A 19812-nucleotide genomic window follows, 5' to 3' on the forward strand; every position below is an offset into this window, starting at 1 on the left:
AGGGTGCACACTTAAATGTATGGGTGGCTGGGTGTGCGTGTACGCTGAAAGGATGCACACTTAAATGTATGGGTGGCTGCCTGGTGTGGCTGTATGGTGAAAGAGTGCACACTTAAATGTATGGGTAGGTGCCTGGGTGTGTGCCTGTGTGGTGAAAGGTTGCACACTTATATGAAAATACAAAAAGGATGCATAAACACCCAAAAAAATCCAGGACAGTGCGCCTTATAGGGTTTGGAAAGTATATATTTAATACAATCATAAGTAAGCCCTTATAGATAACACGTGTTTCGGCCACTTTGGCCTTTCTCAAATCTGGGCTAATATTGACAGACTGTTCGGAATTAAAAAGTAAATGTAAGAACATGTATTACATCATTCATTAAGAGCAAATAATAGTCATACAAATTGACCATTTGGTCACGTAACAATCATGGATTTCATTATATCAACATAAAGCATAATTTATGCCCAACGGTAAATTCAAATGTAAATAGGTGGGGAGAGATAGATAGGAGAAAGGAGAGAGACAAAAAAGGGGGAGGGGGAAAAAAACAAACAAAAGACAAAGAAAGCAGATGAAATAATATTAGTAAGTGTTTACTTCATACTCATTGAACATAAGTTACCAGAAAATTATTATTATCAAGCTCACGTCTATCCCAAGTCAAAAACTCACCCAAACCGGGGGTTATGGTATCCTTATTCAAACGCAAACATTTTGTTGGGTCAAATCCCATAGTAGTGATATTCTGTTAGTGTAAGAGAAATATGCAAATAGGTTATGGAACAGGAAAAGCCTGTTAGCCGGTTTGAATACGCCATTAATGTGTGCTAATAGTGCACTACCAGAAACCATATTAGTGTGCGCATTAAACCTAATTGGCTAGATTTAACCTGGTGGGGGCTCACCGCTTTCTGTCTCGTCTCATATGAGATCTATATATTGGCAATATTTCACTAATGCCACTCATTTAGTACCGAGTGTGCTTACAGACGCGCAACAGATAAAATGAAAGACTATTCACACGCTAATCGGAGCTTATGGTATGGCGCCGTGTCTCCGCTTCCATAATATTAAACAGAACAACATATAAGTCTAGTAACTGGATTCCCCATCTCCTTTCCTGACTAATAGGAGTATATCGCTTACCTAAATCAGGCGAAAATCACTCGCGTCGGCTTCAAACTGATGGGGGGCACCATTTTGGAACTCTTTTAAAGGTTTCCATAGTAACTTAATGCTCCGCGCAGGCCGGTGTGTCGTTGCTAAGCAACTAACTCAAAAAAACACACAGAAAATAGGCTTTAAGAGATTAGGATGCAAAAACGCACCGGAGCAAACAATACAAGTGAGAACACTAGTTTTAAAGGGGCAGTCACAAAGAAATATTGTAGAACTGAAAAGGTTACTTTCCCTGACTTTAGGTCGGGAAAAACATATCCGGCCCACAACAACAATATACACGTACACACACTAATAGTAATAGCACGATTATATACATATATACAGATAAACACATGTAGGAACAGTATGTACATATGGCAGGAATATGAAAGGACTTGATACCTGGATGTGTTTGAAGGCCTACGTTTTCAACCATAAGACAACCTTAGATCGGATGTTTCGTTAGGGCAAGTGTGCGTGTATATATAGTGAATGGTGTGTGTGCTTGTGTTCAGGGGCGCAACAAAACCTACATTTCACATTTCACCTCTGGAAGTACCTATTATCAGACAAAACATGATCTAAAAAATGGTAGACCCTAGGCATAAAAATGCTCTCTCATAGAAAATGTGGCGCCTGTGAAGCGGCAGATCGTTTAACAAGTACTGCTTTGTATGGAAAATCAGAAAACTTAGTATCGCTAAGTCTTGGTCCTTCTAAATCTAGAAAAAGAGTTTTGAAATTATATGAGGACATAGAAACAATTGCCAGAAATGATCCCAACAGCCAAGACATTTTAAAAAACAATTTACTGGACACATACTGAACAGGAGTATCCCTTTGGAAACCATGTGTCTACACCACATAGCTCAAAACTTTGCATACAAAAATAATATAAAACCCGATGAAAGCAGAGGTAGATATAGAGTGACAGATTGTGAAGGCAGCTTAGTGAAACTTACCAAACAAAGATTAATTAATCATGTCAAATTGTCATTAAAAACTCCTCAACAGAAAGAACTATATTACACGTCCCTGCAACAACTTTTTAAACCATGGAGAAAAGAGGAAGAGATACTAGATAACTATGACTGCTATGAAGATGCTTTCAAAGCAAATGAAAGCACTATCACCGATGTGAACTTTATCCATTACAAAACAATGTTGCACAATGAACAGCAACACGAAGAAGAACTTCAGGCTGAACTAGATAAGGACACTTCCGACAGTAGTCAACCTTCTGTAACAGGAAGTCAAGAACCACTAGGACAGCCACTAATAGTAAATGAGGCAGAATTAGCTATGACAGAGGTGGAAAACACCATGTGTCACTATCAAGAAAATATAGAAGACTTAACTGTACAACAAGCAAAACTTAACAAAGATCAGCGCACCATTTTTGAAGACGTAACAAAACAAATTGCACATGGTGTACAACATGAAAATAAAGAATGTACCTGCCAAAATGACAAACCTATACTGCTGTACGTCAGTGGTGAAGCTGGGTCAGGAAAAACATTCTTAATCAAAATCATCAGCAAGTTCCTTCAACAATTGACAAACAACAAACTATCAGCTGTTGTAACTGCCCCCACAGGTTTAGCTGCCTACAACATAGGCGGTGTCACTTTACACCGATTACTACTCCTTCCAGTAGAACACCAAAACAAATTAGACTATTACAAACTTTCTGCAGAAGCTTCAATGGGACTACGCAGAGCATTAAAACAAATGAAAATGCTACTAATAGATGAAGTGAGCATGGTCTCCAACCTAATGTTGGCTTTGATTCACCTCAGATTGCAAGAAGTACTTGAAACAAACTACAAAGAACTGTTTGCAGGGAAACACATTATCTTTTTTGGAGATCTTCTACAATTGACACGGGTGAAAGGTGAACCTATTTTTAAAACCTTACGACAAAAACTCTGCCGTAAAACTGTTGGCAGCATAGGAAATGTGAACCTTTGGCAACATTTCCAATACAGAGAATTATAAGAAAACATGCGTCAATCTGCAGATCTCACTTATGCCAACATTTTTTAAAGTATTAGAGTTGGTGTACTATCTCAAGAAGCTCAAGCAATATTGAAAAACCAGCACATTTATGCACTTTATGGCGGTAATGCATGTGCTACTGATGTTATGGAACAATTAGCGCACAAAAATGTCAATTGTATTGCCTTAATGCCAACTCTTGCAAGCTGTTTCAAATTGAATGAAACAATGTTAAAAAAAGAAATGCAACCAATAATGGAAATTTGATCCACAGACAAACTAGACGTGGTTTGACACTACCCATGTGTGAGCAAGCCACAACAAGACTAAATACCATAGAAAATGCAATCTCTAATACAGCTGGGTTGGAAAAATATTAAAATTATCCTTAAATTGTAGAGTAATGCTTAAACGTAACCTTGACGTGGAGCAAGGGCTAGTTAATGGGGCACCGGGTACAGTTGTTGGCTTTCAAACATACCCATGTGACAACAACATTCAGTTTGTCAATATTCGCTTTGACAAACTTTCAGAAGTGAAAAGGATAGGGCGCTCAAATGCTCGATTCCTTCTCTTCAAAGACATGTATGTACGTAGAGAACAAGTTTCTCTAACTCTTGCATATGCAGTCACCATTCATAAATCCCAAGTTCTTACCCTAGACAAAGCATTGATAGATATAGGAAACACAGTCTTTAAAGAAGGCATGAGCTACGTAGCACTATCACGCTTACGTACACTTGACGGTCTATTTCTAATCAACTTTGATGCAAGTAAACTGAACGCTGATATTCCTTGCATTTTAGAATACAATAGTCTGCGTTCACTGTGCACTTCCATCTGAAATCATATCCTGTTCCAGAAAAGGGAAAATGTGGTAAAAGAAAACTAATTCAGACAGAAATGCAACAGAATCTGACAGCAAATCTTCAAAGAAAACAAAAGAAGCTGAAACCTCATCAATTACCACAAGCAAAGAAGAACCTATTAGGGAAAGTAAATCAGGTACTTCTTCAAAGAAGGAACAGAAACTCCAAAAAAATCACTCAGAGACAGAACTAGCTGGTCCATTCAAATTTTCAAATGAAACTTGTGTAAGTTGCTATGCAAATGTAGCAGTGAATATTCTATTTCAAATGCCACCTTTGTTAACAATATTTACTTACACAGTACAGACCAATTGTGTTTGCAAATGTTAGTCCTTCATAGAAACTCAACACACAATCCTGACAACACGTATAGTGTTCATGGAATAAGACAAGAATTGGACTACTGTGCTGGAATGGTGAGATTCACTATAAACTCACAAGAAGATCCACAAGAATTTCTAATGTACTTACTACAGTACTGGAAAACAAAAACATAGCTATAAATGAAATCTTCCAGATTTCATACATGTGGAAACGTACATACACTCTCTGTAACAATGTGACACAGGAACAAATCCCAAATGAGTTATTTATGTATGTATCCATACCTAATTGTGAATCCATTCCATTTCAGCAACTTCTACAGAATGCAAACCATGGCAGATTATGTACTATGTGCAATTCAGATAATCGCTCCACCTTACTGATACAAACACATAGTAACTACATAATACTTATGATTCTACGGTACAATGCTGATGGTACCAAAAACAACTGCAAGCTGACTGGATTCACACACGGTCAAGTGTCACTTGGTAAGAAAACCTTTACAACAATAGTTATAATCTACCACGCAGGAGCCACAACCAATGCAGGTCACTACACTGCATATATTAAAAAAAAAATGTCGATGGGTCGAATGTAATGATAGTACCATTACTGTAAAGCAGAGATTGCCAGCTAATCTTACAAATGCGTATTTAATTTTCTTAAAGCCAAAATTTAAACCTAATCTGTACATCAACATTAACAAAAAGTTCAAGTAAAAGACTATAAACAGTTAGAATATGCCAACAGGTATCTAACTGCCCAAGAGTGTATAACAACCCCACAGATAAATTAATACCACAGATCTGTAACAAAAAATAATACACAGTTAGAATACGGCAACAGGTATGTTACTGTTTAAAAAATCTGCAACAAGCCAACATACAGAACATTAATCAGAAACAACAAGTAAACACTCAAAGGAAACAAAGAAATAGTTTGTTGCATAGCAAAGAAAGTTTTTTTTTTTTATCCAACAAGGATTTTTTCTCCCCCAGACCCAAGGATTTGAAAAACAAACACAGAAACTGAGCAAAATGCACAGTTTGTAAAGTAAATATGAGGGTAAAAAAAGCTAAAATGTCTATTGTACAATGTCATAAGTCTTCATAAAATACAAACACTAACATGCTCTTTTCTTTTATCACAGAAATTAAAAAAGGATATTTCCGCCAAGTACTAAAGCCATGTAAGAAATATATGAAATCTCAACAAAGTAAACAGTAAGTATAATTTCACACATGTCATACATATTCAAACCTATACGTCTGATCTATGGCAGTAATATGGTGCAGTGGCTGTAGGCAGGGCCTAGAGTGTTGGATGTATAACTTACCACCTGCACCCTGCAGCCAAGCAACCAAGAATGTAGGTCCTACCCACAACCATCGCAGCATATCAAAACCATGGTGGCTTATAACTTCACTGCTTATAACTTTGGTCTTGGGTGCATGGTCTGCAGGTCCTAGGTCGTGCACACAACCACTGCACCACAGCATACTCATGCTGACCTATAACCTCAGTGCTTATAACTTCAGTCATGGGATTATGGCCTTTGGCCATGCACCCAAGACTCTAGTTCCTGCCCACAACCACTGCAGCATATCACACCCCTTGTGGCTTAAAACTTCACTACGTATAAATTTGGTCTTGTGTGCAATGCCTTTGGCCATGGACCCAAGACTCTAGGCCCTCCCCACAACCACCTGATCAATATGCGATACTACGGGTGTAGCTATTGCTGTGAAATGCTGGGATTGTTCTGGCCAGGGCCTGGAGTCTTGGATGTATGGCCATAGATATTTGAAGCGATAAGTGTGCAGTATATAAAACCCATGTTGGCTTATAACTTCATTGCTTATAACTTTGTTCTTGGGTGCATGGCCTTTGGCCTAGGGCCATGCACCCAAGACTCTAGGCCCTGGCCACAACTACCGCAGCATATCACACCCATGGTGCCTTATAAATTAACAGCACACCCATAGAATTTTTTTTTTTAACTACAGCATGTACTCAATTTTAATGTTCGCTAACACCACACTTGTCCGTAGAACAGTTTCAAGTTGCCTGCACACAGCACGGACTGAAGTACTATCCTTATGATACCCCTCATTTTCAGTACTTACAAACATCCCGGACAAGGCAGGCATATGGAATACATCATTAACACCTGCCGCCTAAACAAATACAGTATTTCACCCATCTCTTACTCTATGAACCTCCCCACGCACTCTGACACACCAAAACAGTTTCTGAAACAGCATTTCGCCTCTGGTCGCCACCGCGCTGTCGGCGGATCCAAGATGTCGGGTGCATCCAAACAATCTGACGCACATCACACCTCACTCCAGCCAATCGGCGGACACGTCATGTGTCCGCGGTCATGACGCCAGCCCCTTAGCCAATCGTTATCTTGTCCGTGGAGCGAACAGGGAAGTGTGACCGTGGAGCGGACATAGACATCACACATTTTTTTGAGACATACTTTTTGGTCGTTTTAAAGAAAACTACTGGACGGATTGGCACCAAATTTACAAAAGCACCCTTCCGGGACCAAGCCCTTGCCCCTGCCACAAATTTGGTGAAAATCCGTCCAGCGGTTTGGCCTGTAGGCGTGCGCAAAGTTTTCCCCCTTTCAGTCTATGGGAAAAAAAGACGTTTTGGGCCCCCCCTATAACTTTTCACCCCCTGGACCAAACATCACCAAACTTTGCAGAGTGGCCCATATACCTTTTTTGCAAGGTTTGGCAAGGATTCGTCCAGGGGGAGCAGAGTTATAAGCCACCCAAAAAGTACTCTTCCTATGGAAACAGCAATTTAACCATAACTACACGGCGGCCGTGTAATATATATATATATATATATATATATAATATCACAGCATGTGGCCCCCAGGTAAAGAGTTTCAGAACCGTTTTAGATTTTGTCCATGTAATGAATAAATCATTCTTACCTTGTGGCTTTTCCAAAGGAAGCAAGTAAGGCAGTGAGGCTCCGGTAGGAATCTGGCGCGTATCTCTCGCAAAGAGGGATCATAGAGACGAGCTGACGTATTTATAGTATCCTGGCTCGCATACAGCTTGCTGTATCACAAATGCCTGTGTGGCAGCCATTTTACGATGGGGCATTTGAGCATTCTAATGCAATGTCCTTCCATATTATGATTCTCAACGGGTTCCCCCATTATTATGTTTTTCATCAATCGGTGCAATGTTTTGTAATCATCATTGAAATTGAGTGTAAACTTTCATAATTTGTGTAACTAGTCTCTGTGCTGCTTGAATTAAATTAGGGACTTTCCATAAAGTAATCAGCCTGCCAGATGTTTTCAGCACAGCTGATACTTCTCCAAAAGTGGCCCATATATTCATCAATGAATGCTAATTAATGTCATCTGCTGTTCTACATTTTTCAGGGCTGTTGCTATCGCACCGGTTTTTGAAAATACGCGTGGTGCACCTCGTGCTTCCAATGTGACCAAGCAAGTGCTTACACCATAATCTTTGGGGATACCAAAAGCAGGCAACTTGTGTTTTTTGTTCTAACCTTTGACACAGTTACCCTATGAACTGAGATCCATATGCCACAGGCAGGGCTAAGCCATTCTTAACAGTATCTCTTAGTCTCAGCACTATGTGCATTTTAAGAGTTAATGATTCGCAGCTACTTTCTCAATGCTAAATCAAAATCCAATGCTGTTCCCTTTTTAATGTGATTGGTGGTAGTTAGTATTAACAATTTAAAAGAGAAGGGTGCAGGCTATCTACTCTACTACTGTATTGATATTGTTAGGATTTATATTCTGCTTGATTATTCTATTTTTAATGCTCATACATTTACATAAATGCTTAACAAGAGAGTTAAAGAGAGAGAGAGAGAGAGAGAGAGAGAGAGAGAGAGAGAGAGAGACCATTATTAAAGTGTTTCTATGTATTACTACAAACAACACCATATTGCAAGTGCAAACACTTGCAGGTTTAATGATAACAATGTGTAGGGAAAATATTGATAACATCAAAGCTTTATCACACACAGAAGGGGCGTAAGCATTATTTCATAAATTAACCCAGAAAGTGTACCTATGACAATACTGTTTATATTAAGCTTGTCAGGTGCTCAGGCGTAGTAATAGTTTTTTGCACTAAACAGCAGAGACCCAACCGGCTATAGCACTATTCTCTGCCACAGAATCTGCTAAGCCCCAGGTGGCATTTAGTCCACCTTTGAGGTGGATATAGGCTCTGGCATGCGGGGTAAGATGTAAATCATTACAATGTTTCTGGAACAAGCAAAGTCAGTTGGGATAAACATGTCTAGTTCTCCATGTTGGAGTCCTTTATAATCAAAATAAACATAATTAACAATGTTTACACTAGAATGGAGAACAACGTAACTAATATTTTTACGTTTTGTGTCTCCCAAGGGTCTGCCCAGCCTACCAGTTTTAGTATTTTCAAGCTTACAAGTTAGCTGATCCTGCAGTATTGCTATTGTTTTGCACATTGCTCTAAACACTGAGGTATTGGACCACCTTTAGCTAGCACGTCTATTTTCATTATGATAGGTCTGTCAACATTTTAAAGAATGAAGATGCATCCCGGAACTAGCCATGCCATTTGGGAGGAAAACATCTGCTCCTCTCTATTTGACTCCTATGTTACATAAACACAGAAGAAAAAACACTTTTATAACAATATTAAGCACTAGAAATTAAACATGTGTCTTGTTGTTCGTAGAAGTAACTCAGTCTACCAGTTTGGGCATTGTCAAGCACCTCAGGGAATTTTAATTGGATATTTAAAACGTGCTTAGGTTTTTAAGCGCTGACCCGGGGATTGTACCTGTGTTGCCCTGCGTCATCTTGCTTTGAGGGCAAGCGCGTTGCCCCTGAGCTATCCTCCCATAACTGCTACATTACAATTGATAAGCCCATGTTCTAACCACTGAACTGTTGTGGCTCCTTTCGCAAACATAGATGTTTTCATTATGACATGTCTGTCAAAGTGGTAATGGATGGAGATGTAACTGTGAAATGGGAATGGCAGATGGGATAAACATCTCTCTTTGAAACCTTTGCCATGAAAATAAATATACAACAACATTTTGATAACAGTAAAGAAAACTAAACAACTAAGTTGACCTATTTCCACCCATGGAATTCTCAACCTACCAGTGCAGGTGTTTCCAAGATAATGAGGGGCTTCACATTGATGTGTTGCCATTTCTAAACCAATGATGTAACCACTGACCTAATGGGTCTTTCTTTGGGAAGTATAGCTTTTTTAATTATGACAGGACTTTCTATGGTGTAACGGATGAAAACACATCTGGGAATGATCTATGCCAGTTGATATAAACCAATCTGCTTCTCGCTCCTTGAGCCCTTTGTAGTGAAAATAAGATATGAAACAATATTTGTATAACAGTATAAAGCACTTAAGCAACTAAACATGTGACCTACTTCCTCAGAGTTGCCAGCTCATCAGACTAATTTGAGAATTGTCATGCCAATTGTGACTTAAACCTGCAACCTTGTTATTGACAAACACATGTTTTGACCACTGAGCTTCTGCAGCTCTCTTTAACCAACATAATAGCTTTTGTCATTATGACATGAATTGATTTCTGGAAATATTAATTCCAGATGAATTAACATACCGGATTCTCTCTCTTTTCTGTATAACTATATAAAGCACAAAAACAAGACTAGTGAACTACTTGCTCCCAATCAACAGCTCACCCTCCTAGCATAGTTTGAGCTTTTTTTAGCCAGTGGGAGTTTTGAACCCGTATCTTCGTTATTGCTAAACCCATGTTTTAACCACTGAGCTACTGAGTCTCCCTAAAGCAAGCATATGTTATTTTTGATTATTACACATTGATGATAGATGTAATGGATGAAGATGCATTTGGAAAATAGTAATGAAAGTTGAAAAAGACATGTATTTTCCCCCCCACTGTGAATAAAAATAAAGATAGAACAACATTATTATAACACTTTATAGCTCACACAGTGAACATTTTAGCTATTATCTTGGAATGGACAGCTCAACATACTACTTTGAGTATTTTCCAGCCAAAGTTGGGATAAAACCCACAACATAGAGTTCCACCACTGATCTACTGCATATCTATTCAGCGAAAATAGCTTTTTTCACTATGACATGTCGGTCAAAGCTATAGCGGTTGAAGATGCCTCTGGGAAATAATACCAGTTGGAAAAAACATTTCTGTTGCTCTCTCTTTGGGTCCTTTGAAATGAAAATAAAGAAAGAAGAACTAAAGAATACGTAGAAAATTGTACCTATTTCCTCAAAGTGGACAATTCAATCTCCTAGCTAGAGTTAGTTCTAGCCAATGGGGGCCTTGAAATCTGCAACTTTGCTCTTGTTAAACTCATGCATTAACCACTGAGCTACTGGGTATCCCTTTAGGAAGTCTAGCTTTTTCATTATGCAATGTCTGTCATGTGTGTGATGGTTAAAGCTGCATTTGAGAAATAGCAATTGCAGTTGGGTTAAACATCTGTTGTACACACTCTTTGAGTCCTTTGTAATGCACATGAAGTTTAAACAACATTTAAATAGCAGCGGGAATTACCAAATCCCCACAACTCTAACAAATGTCCTCAGAATGGGCAGCTCAACCTACTAATTTGCAAACTTGCTATTGTTAAACCAATGCTCTAATCAATGAGCTACTAGATATCCTCTTAGACAAAATATTCTTCATTATGACATGCTTGTCAAATGGGGGACCTAGCAATACCAGTTGCGAAACATGTATCTGATTCTCTCTCTTTTGGCTTTGTAATGAACATAAAGATAAAGCACAGTTTTTTTGACAGTATAACGATCTAAAGAAGTGACAATCCAATTGATTTCCAGTAATGGGACAGTCCAACCTAACACTTGGAGCCAAGGAAGGGTGTGGAACTGCTGTGTAGCTAGTGGTAACCCAGTACTGTAACCACTGAGCTACTTAGTCTGCCTTTACCAAGCACAGCGTTTTCCATGATGCCATGACTTTCTAGGGTGTAACGGGTGAAGAATAATTTGGCAAATAGCATTGTCAGTTTGGATAAACATGCCTGTTTCTCTCTCTTTGGGTCATCTTTAATGAAAGGAAAAAAGAACAGCATTTGTATAACAGCATGAAACAGTACAAAACTGAACGTTTGACCTATTACCTACCAACGGACAGCTCAACTTTCTAGTTTGAGTCTTTCTAGCCAATGGGGGACTTACATTTAAACTTATCTATTGCTCAACCAATTCTATAACCACCAAACTCCAGTGCCTCCCTTAAGGAAGCATAGCTTTTTTCATGATGACAAATATGTTAAAGTGTTAATGGATGAAGATGCAACTAGAAACAAGCAATGCCATTTGGGATAACAAGTATGTTTCCCTCTTTGAGTTCTCTGCAACGGAAATAAACATATAACAACAGTATACAGCACTAAATGCATACAACTTTGACCTACATCCTCAGAATGGACAGTGCAGCCTACTATTTTGAGAATGTCTTCCCAATGGGGGATAGAATGGGCAACCTTACTATAGATGTACCCATGCTCTAACCACTGAGCTGCTGAGTATCCCTTCAGGAAGAGGTTTTTTTTTTATTATGACATGTTGGTCAAAGGTATGATGGATGAAGATCCATTTGGGAACTATCAATGCCAGCTGGTATTAATCTACCTGTTTCCCTCACGTTGAGTCCTTGTAATGAAAATAGAGATAAAACAACATTTTATGACAGTAAAATACCTATAAAACCGGAATATTTGACCTATGTCCTCTCACAGTAATGTCAAATTTACCAGTTGAAGCATTTCAAAGCCAACCTTTTGTGGTGATAATGATAACCCAATCCCCAGTAACCACTGAGCCAATGAACTAAACAATGAAAGTGTGTTCCATTACGCCATGACTGTCAAAGGTGTGATGGATGAATATATTCCTGGGAAATAGCAGCACCAATTGGGATAAACATATGTTTCTCTCTTTTTGCGTCCTCTGTAATGAAAATGAAGAACAATATTTCTGTATCGGAAAAAGCACAACAAAACTAAAGGTTTGACCAATGTCCTCCCAAGAAGGAGCTCAAACTACCTTTTGGAGCGTTGTGCGTTGTCTCCCTGAAAAGTGTCTTGATCCCTCAACCTTCCTATTGCTAAACCCACAATGTAACTGCTCTTCTACTATGTTGTCCTTTAGGAAGCATAGCTTTGTTTCATTATGACATGGGTGTAATGTATGAAGATGCATCTAAGGACTAGCAGTGCTATTTGGGATAAACATATCAGCTTCTCACTCTTTGGGTCATATGTAATTAAAATACACATAGAACAAACACTTTTATAACATTATAAAACACTATAGACCTATTTCCTCAGAATGGACCACTCAATCTATTAATCTGCTTAGTTTATATCCAAAGGTGAAGGCAAATCTGCAATCTTGCTATTGCTAAAGCCATGGTATAACCATTGAGCTAGTGGGTATTCTGTTACGAAACATGTCTGTCAAAGGTGCGATGGAGGATTTTGCATCTGGGAAATAGCAATGCACGCAGCGATGGACCTATCTGCTTCTCTCTTTTTGAACCCTTTGTAATGTAAATAAAGGTTATACAACATGTTTTATAATAGTAGAAAGCACCAAAAACCTAAAAGGTGTACCTAATTCATAAGAATGGACAAATCAAGGTCCTTTGAGTGTTTGTGGATGATGGTCTCTTCAGACTCTGGGTCGATTCCTAGATGTGGCCCAATCACTGTTTTATGTTGCCACTGAGCTGGCTATGTGGTATATCTGCCAGCTGATTTCTCTTGAGGTTGGATAGATAGTGCCACATTTCAGTAGTTGTCTTAAATTACCCACTGCCTTGTGTTTTAGGGCAGGAACTATGCTTTCTATTGGCAGTGATGTAATTCCTTCATCTCTTGATGTTTTTCAGTGTTGCATTTGGGCAGCCCACTTTACATTGCCTTTTCACTGTATTAATGTAATAATATGTAACAAATGCATGCTTTAATCTCTCTGTTATTGACACTGGTTCTTCCTGGGTGGGGTAAAGGATAACATTTGTCAATATTTACAGGGCCATCTTAAGCACATTGAGGGCCTGGGACACGGACACCTCTGGGGCCCCCCTCCAACAGACCAAAGGAATTAAGGGATATAGAATATCTAATGTGCCACAACCCATGTGACAATAACAACCCATAGCTTGATATGCTGCCCCGCAGAGATCAAAATAAGCATGGCAATCTCCCTTTCAGATACCTTACCCTCTTCATTCACGTTGTAACAGAGTGATAAACAGGTAGCATTTCAAGGGCAACATTAGTATTCTACGATGAGGGTACTTGTGCTCAAGCATAGGTACAGCAAACATTTCATCAATAGCAGATACGTGGAAGGTATACTAGACATAGTATAACTGCAGGACACCGATTTTACGACAAAGGTGCACATAATCCAGAATAGTCAAAAGACTCTGATTAGCTGCCTCAGAGACAGCAACAGTGCTCAAGTATGGATACAGGCGACCCATGGGAAGCAAAGAAAAAACTCCACATACCATAGCATAGAGATTGGATGACGATTTGAAGATACCAGGAAGGTGTCTGAATCCAGACACACTGATATTAGAAGCGGGACATGGTTTTCAAGTTGTGTTGCCATTCAAGAGCAAAGAAATGTGTGTAATATATCAATGCTCACTATCATTATAGAGGAAGCAACACTATATATGGCCAGTGAAACCATGAGTGAGTCTTTTTTTAAAGATCATACCCTAAGAACGAAATCACGCTGAAGGACTGACAATTGTGAAAGGTTTAGGGACTTGCAATTTTGATAGGTGAGGAAATACACAATTAAATGAGATACCATGATCACACATTGATTAAGAGGTGAAGCGGGGATTTGTACCCACTCTGCAATTTCTGCTCTTTACCGATTTCTTTTCTAGTTTTTACCCTGAACTAAAATAATCAAATTTTACAGAAGTGACTTGTAAAATGTGAAAATCACATAATCCAATATAAACATTTAAAGAATCTAAATGTTATAGAAACATATTATGCAAAATGGGAATGGTTCTAGCTTCATTGTCTCCGTCATCAAGGAAAGTATATAAATACCAGCATACTAATTGTTGTGATCTTAAAAGATGTCAGATAGGTTTCTCGGTTGTATTTTAAAGCTTTAAATACAACACAAACACAGGCTTGAGCAATGGTATATACAAATGTACATATATATACATGCAGAAAAATCTTTGGATTGTACAAAAAGCAAACTGCTTTGTTGTCAGATAAGCAGACCTTAAAATATGCTTATGAGAGGTTTGCAATATCTGGTCTGCTCTCTTCGGTCTAGAACTCCTTCCACTCAAATGGCCTACATGATAGGAAAGATCAGGTAATTTGCCAAACAATGCCACCTGTATGTGAGAAGTAAACCTTTTAATAGAAGGCAGTACAATACTGTCAGTGATATAAGATCATTTGTCCAGGATCATTGTATCGTCTGCTGGCAAAGCCAGGATGCAAGCATGAACGCTTTGGTACCACAGTCTGGAATTTGGATACATAAACACCTCTAACACTTGCTTGTCCTCAGTGGAGGTGCCTGCCTAGGTTTTACAAATCCCTATCTAAACAAACCAATTTTTAGATCTTCACCATACTGATGCTGTGTCTATGGCAACCGCTATATGGTGCAGGTACATTGGTGATGATAACACATGGAGTGCTATGAAAGAAAGTGCATATACATGGAGGCTTACCAACTTCATACATTCGAAATGCTGAGTCAGCCTTGCTGGAATTTGGTATTGTAATCTTTCATATGAACCCAGATCTCTGCAATGAGTGCTTAACACACTGAGCTATCCTCTGAACCATCGGGGCACTCATATGTGTCAAAATGCATTTCAACCTTGGCTGTTCAACATGATCAATATAATCCCCACAGAAATGTGAGAATACTACAGGTGTCGTACCAAGCAATCTATGTATACCACAGTGAACATAGCATTACAGGATGAAAAGATCAAAACAAAATGTACTACGTGTCAACAACAAACAAAACATATGTTTAGCCTTAGCAGCACACCATAGAAACTCCTGATGTGTGATACTTAATTTTGTTGACTTAGGGAAACTGACTTTTTTTTTTTAACAACTTTATTTATATTTGCACACAGGTTAAGCACATAACATTATTCCAGACATTTGGTTTTTACATCACTTAATCCGACGAGATTTCTTCAGTGGTTGGGAACTCAAGTTCATTTAACTCTGCTAGGTATTGTTTATATCTTTGTTTCTAGGTTTGGAGGAGGGTAACACAGAGTTAATGTACAATTCCTCGTTGTCGTTAGCCCACATCATGTCCTTATTCCAGTCTTCTTTGGTCGGGGGGGCTTATATTCTTCCACCTCATCAGTATGACCCTTTTAGGGATCAGTAGGCTCACATTTAGCAGTTTACCCCATGTCGGGTTCATCTTTCCCACTGCCCCAACATACATATTCTCGGGGACCATTCTATTGGCTGATCTGCCATCATGTCCAGTGCTCCACATACATCAGCCCAATATTGTTTCAATTTAATACAATCCCAAAGCATATGAAATATGTTCGCATTCTCGCTGTTGCATCTTGGGCAGTTGCCGGGCATGGTGGGATATATTTTCTTGAGTTTTGCTGGGGAGTAGTGTGTCCTATGTGTTATCTTATAATAAATCAGCTTAAATCTTGAGTTGCATGATATTTGTTTGGTTAGTGAGCATATCTGAGACCATTCTTGATCCTCAATCTGTTGTCCCAGATCTTGCTCCCACTTACCCCTGGCTGAATGATTCACCCTCGGTCGTGTCTGTATTATAATCTCATACAACGCTGAGGCGGTTATCTTCTGTGTCCCCCCAGTGTAAATGTAGCCTAGCGCCATGTTAATTTCCGGTTCCTTCGGAATGAAGGGAACATACGACGTGAAGTGTCCTCCACCAGAGCATATTGAAGCTTATGTGTATTTGTGTTACCCACTACGTCTTTGACTTTTTTTAAATAATGCTCCTTCTTGGGGTCCCTCCAGGGTGGGGGCCCGGCGCAAGTGCCAAGTGCCCCTTTTGCTCCCCCATAAAGACGTCCCTGACTATTTAGGCCAATGATGCTCGGGCATATATGTTTCCAATTTAGCTATTTTCGCTACATCTTTCAGGTGAACTGTGGTTGCAAATATGTCACTCCAGCTGTGCATCGTTGAATTGCCTTCTGTGACTATCTGCAGGTATTCTGTACTAAGTTATTATTGAAGTTTGCCTGGGGTACTGGTTTTCCTCAATGTGATAAGTGCATTTGCTTGTAACTTCTGTTCGGAGCGTATGACGTCTGACCTTTTATTACCGTTGAAATTGATATCTGTGTTGGCAGCTTCCTCTAAACAAGTTACAAGTACATCATGGATCTATGCTATCTTTAGGGAGAGTGTATTTTAAGACCCCAACGAGGAAAGATTGCAAAGATCCCAGGGGAGGGCAGGATTTCTTAGCCACTTGACAGGGTGACCAGTGACGCATCATGGGGAAAGCATGGGACTTCTCACCCGCCTCCAGCATCCTTTATTGCTGCATATGAGGTACTCTGAAGATTTCTATGAAATCTTATGAAAGTTTTTACCTGATGATCGACCACAAGGCCTTGCTTTGGTGGCCTGGGGATGTGACCCTTTTATTACGCCCACTACTGGCCGACCTTATTTCTGGACATTGTGCAAATATACTCTTCTGATGTGCAAAGACACACGTTCATGTGAAATCGGTGGCTGGGTGCTGTGTGCCTGCGAGGCACTGCCTGCAGGAGTCCTCACAGCCCCTGCTATTCTACTTGTTGTGATATTTCGTTTTAAATATGATGCCATTATTAATCCATCTCCAAGACTGCACAACTGCTAAGAGTTTAACCTGCTCTCCCCTGCCGTAGGTCAGCAGAAGGGCCTCTATGTTGGCTTTGTTCATGCCAATCCTCTTCCTCCATCCTGCTTGCAGCCTCACAATAACTGCTTATGTTTGCTCTGTGCCATGCGCTGACCTTCTCGAGGACGTCCAGGGATGAAAGTGGCTTGGGAATTCCATTTCCTGTGTACACAGCGCAAAATATGCATCTGCGATTCGCGCTATAAGTTTACTTAATCGTTTGACATGCGACGGCACGAATTGTAGTTCACGTGTCCTGCAATTGAATGTTCCTTTGGGATCCTGAGCAGGCATGACATTCTTTCTTAGGGTCCCCTGTGCATATTGGAACCTCCTCCTGTGAGACACTCTTAACTGATCTTTTCCTTGTGCTTTCCTTAAGCCCGTCTTCGTTTAATTTAGCAGTCAATAACTAACTAGCATTTCTATTAACTTTATGATACTGAATTACTGATACGGTTAACCTGCAAACCGATGGTTTTTCGTGTGTGGAGATATTAGGAAGCCCGTTTCTAATCCCCAAACAACAGGTGTCTAGCACACATTCAACACACTTCATATTGATTTTCTGCGTGTGTCCTGTGCATTTCTCTTATTTTTCTCCCCTCCACTGCCTGGGTCATTGGCAGACTTTTTGTCACTAATAAAAGTAATGAGTTATGTGTTCCAATTGAGTTTATGAGAACCCTACCTACTGTAATAAAGAGATATATATTGCTCCTCCACCAAACACAGCATACAAACGAAGTCTTGCATGTACAGCATCCGTCAATAGAATGAATGGGATTCGATGGGTAACCATAACCTGGGAGTGACACAGTGTTAGGGAGAATTCTCCAGAATGGCTAATTTCCCTTACCTACTGAGTCCCCCAGCAGCTTTGCTGGATTTTTAGGATTTATTTTTTCACCTGGTAAGAGTATGAGCCTTCCTTTCCCACTCTTACATGTGTTTTGCTGTGTGTATTCTTACTATTTGTGTGATCTTGGGCACTGGAGCCTCACCTACTCCATTGCACCACTTTTTTGTGTGTGTTACACAGCACCTTCAGTGCAGTGACACAGGGTTGTCTTTGAGACTTTCCCCTGACTCATTTTTTCTGGGGCTGACTACTGTCCCCCAGAAACAGGTAAAGTTGGCATTAACTTTATATAGTCACTTTAAACTACAGACCCAGTACACCCTATCTTAAATGGAGTATTGGAAAGGGTTAACTCTTATCCCTTTTTTTCTGTACCTCTTGGAGCCTTGTTTCGCTCCCTTAACATTAAGACTTGGCTGGTGGCAGTGGTAACTACCCTAACTTTTCTACACTTCTACCCACTTGACCAAAATACATTTTATGTTGGTTCCGGCTGGGTTAATTCGCCATTTCTCTTTGTTAAAGTATTTCTCGTGTTTTACTCTGCGCGCCAAACCAGGGATGATTCCTTTGTTTGCTGTCTTTTCGCGGGCTTCTGCACAGAAGCACTCCTTAAGGCGCCTGATAGTCTGGGTATGCAGGATGTGAGGGAGGGATCTTCGGACCCCTGCCATGGGTTTCCTTAGAAACCTAAGTCGCACTCTTGTCTGATTGGCTAAGGGGACTGGCCTTTCCAGGCCAGCCACCCTGCTGTGTGATTGACAGCCAGGCTGTATGAATGGGGGAAAACTGTATAAAAATCAGGTCTCTAGGACTGGAAGAGCAGAGTCGCCACTGGAACGAAAGAACCAATGAAGAACTAGAAGAAGAGGACCCCTACCACGACTGAACCGCCCGGTGAAGCCCTGCTGCAGGTCCGAATCTCCAAATCCGACGACAGAGAAGACCTTCCAGGAAACTTCTTCCCTTGAGCTGGTGGGACCAACCAGTTTGCCCAAACTGCAAGCCAGGATCCCTCCTCTGGTCTAACTCGATGTACATAGCTACAGTGGGCCGGATAGCCAGGATGGTCAGACCCTGCTTGGGTTTTAAGGAGCGCACCTTTTATTTAATGTTTTGCTCTGCTGCTGGTTTCTTCCATGGGTGGTACAGTACCCTCCATTCTTCCTACTTTGTGTCAGTCCGATAGTCGCTTCAGGAACCGTGACCCTGCAGGAACCACCAGGAACATCCGCCTCAGCTACAGCTCCCTCTCCGTTTTATGGTACTGTGCAAATCTGATTGTCCGATTCGGTCAGCCGCAATGACAGTGTTTGAAATATTTCTCCAATCCAAGGGCTTGTCCTTCTCTTCTATTTGAACTAACCTTTCTACCAACCAACCTCGTCCAGAATTTGTGCCACAAACTTTACCGCAAATTATACTGAACCATATTATCTTTAGCAAAAGACTTTTGACCTATTGACTTTGGCCCTAAGCCTTTTCTATCTGATTTTAACTTTGTAGTCCCTCTTGTTCTATTGCCCTGATTACTTACCTGTTGGATTTGCCTAATTTCTAATAACTTTGTCTTTCCCTCCCTTTTAAATTGCT

The sequence above is a fragment of the Ambystoma mexicanum genome, chromosome 5q (assembly GCF_040938575.1).
Source record: "Ambystoma mexicanum isolate Mex_15411 chromosome 5q, UKY_AmexF1_1, whole genome shotgun sequence".
Lineage (NCBI taxonomy): Eukaryota > Metazoa > Chordata > Amphibia > Caudata > Ambystomatidae > Ambystoma > Ambystoma mexicanum.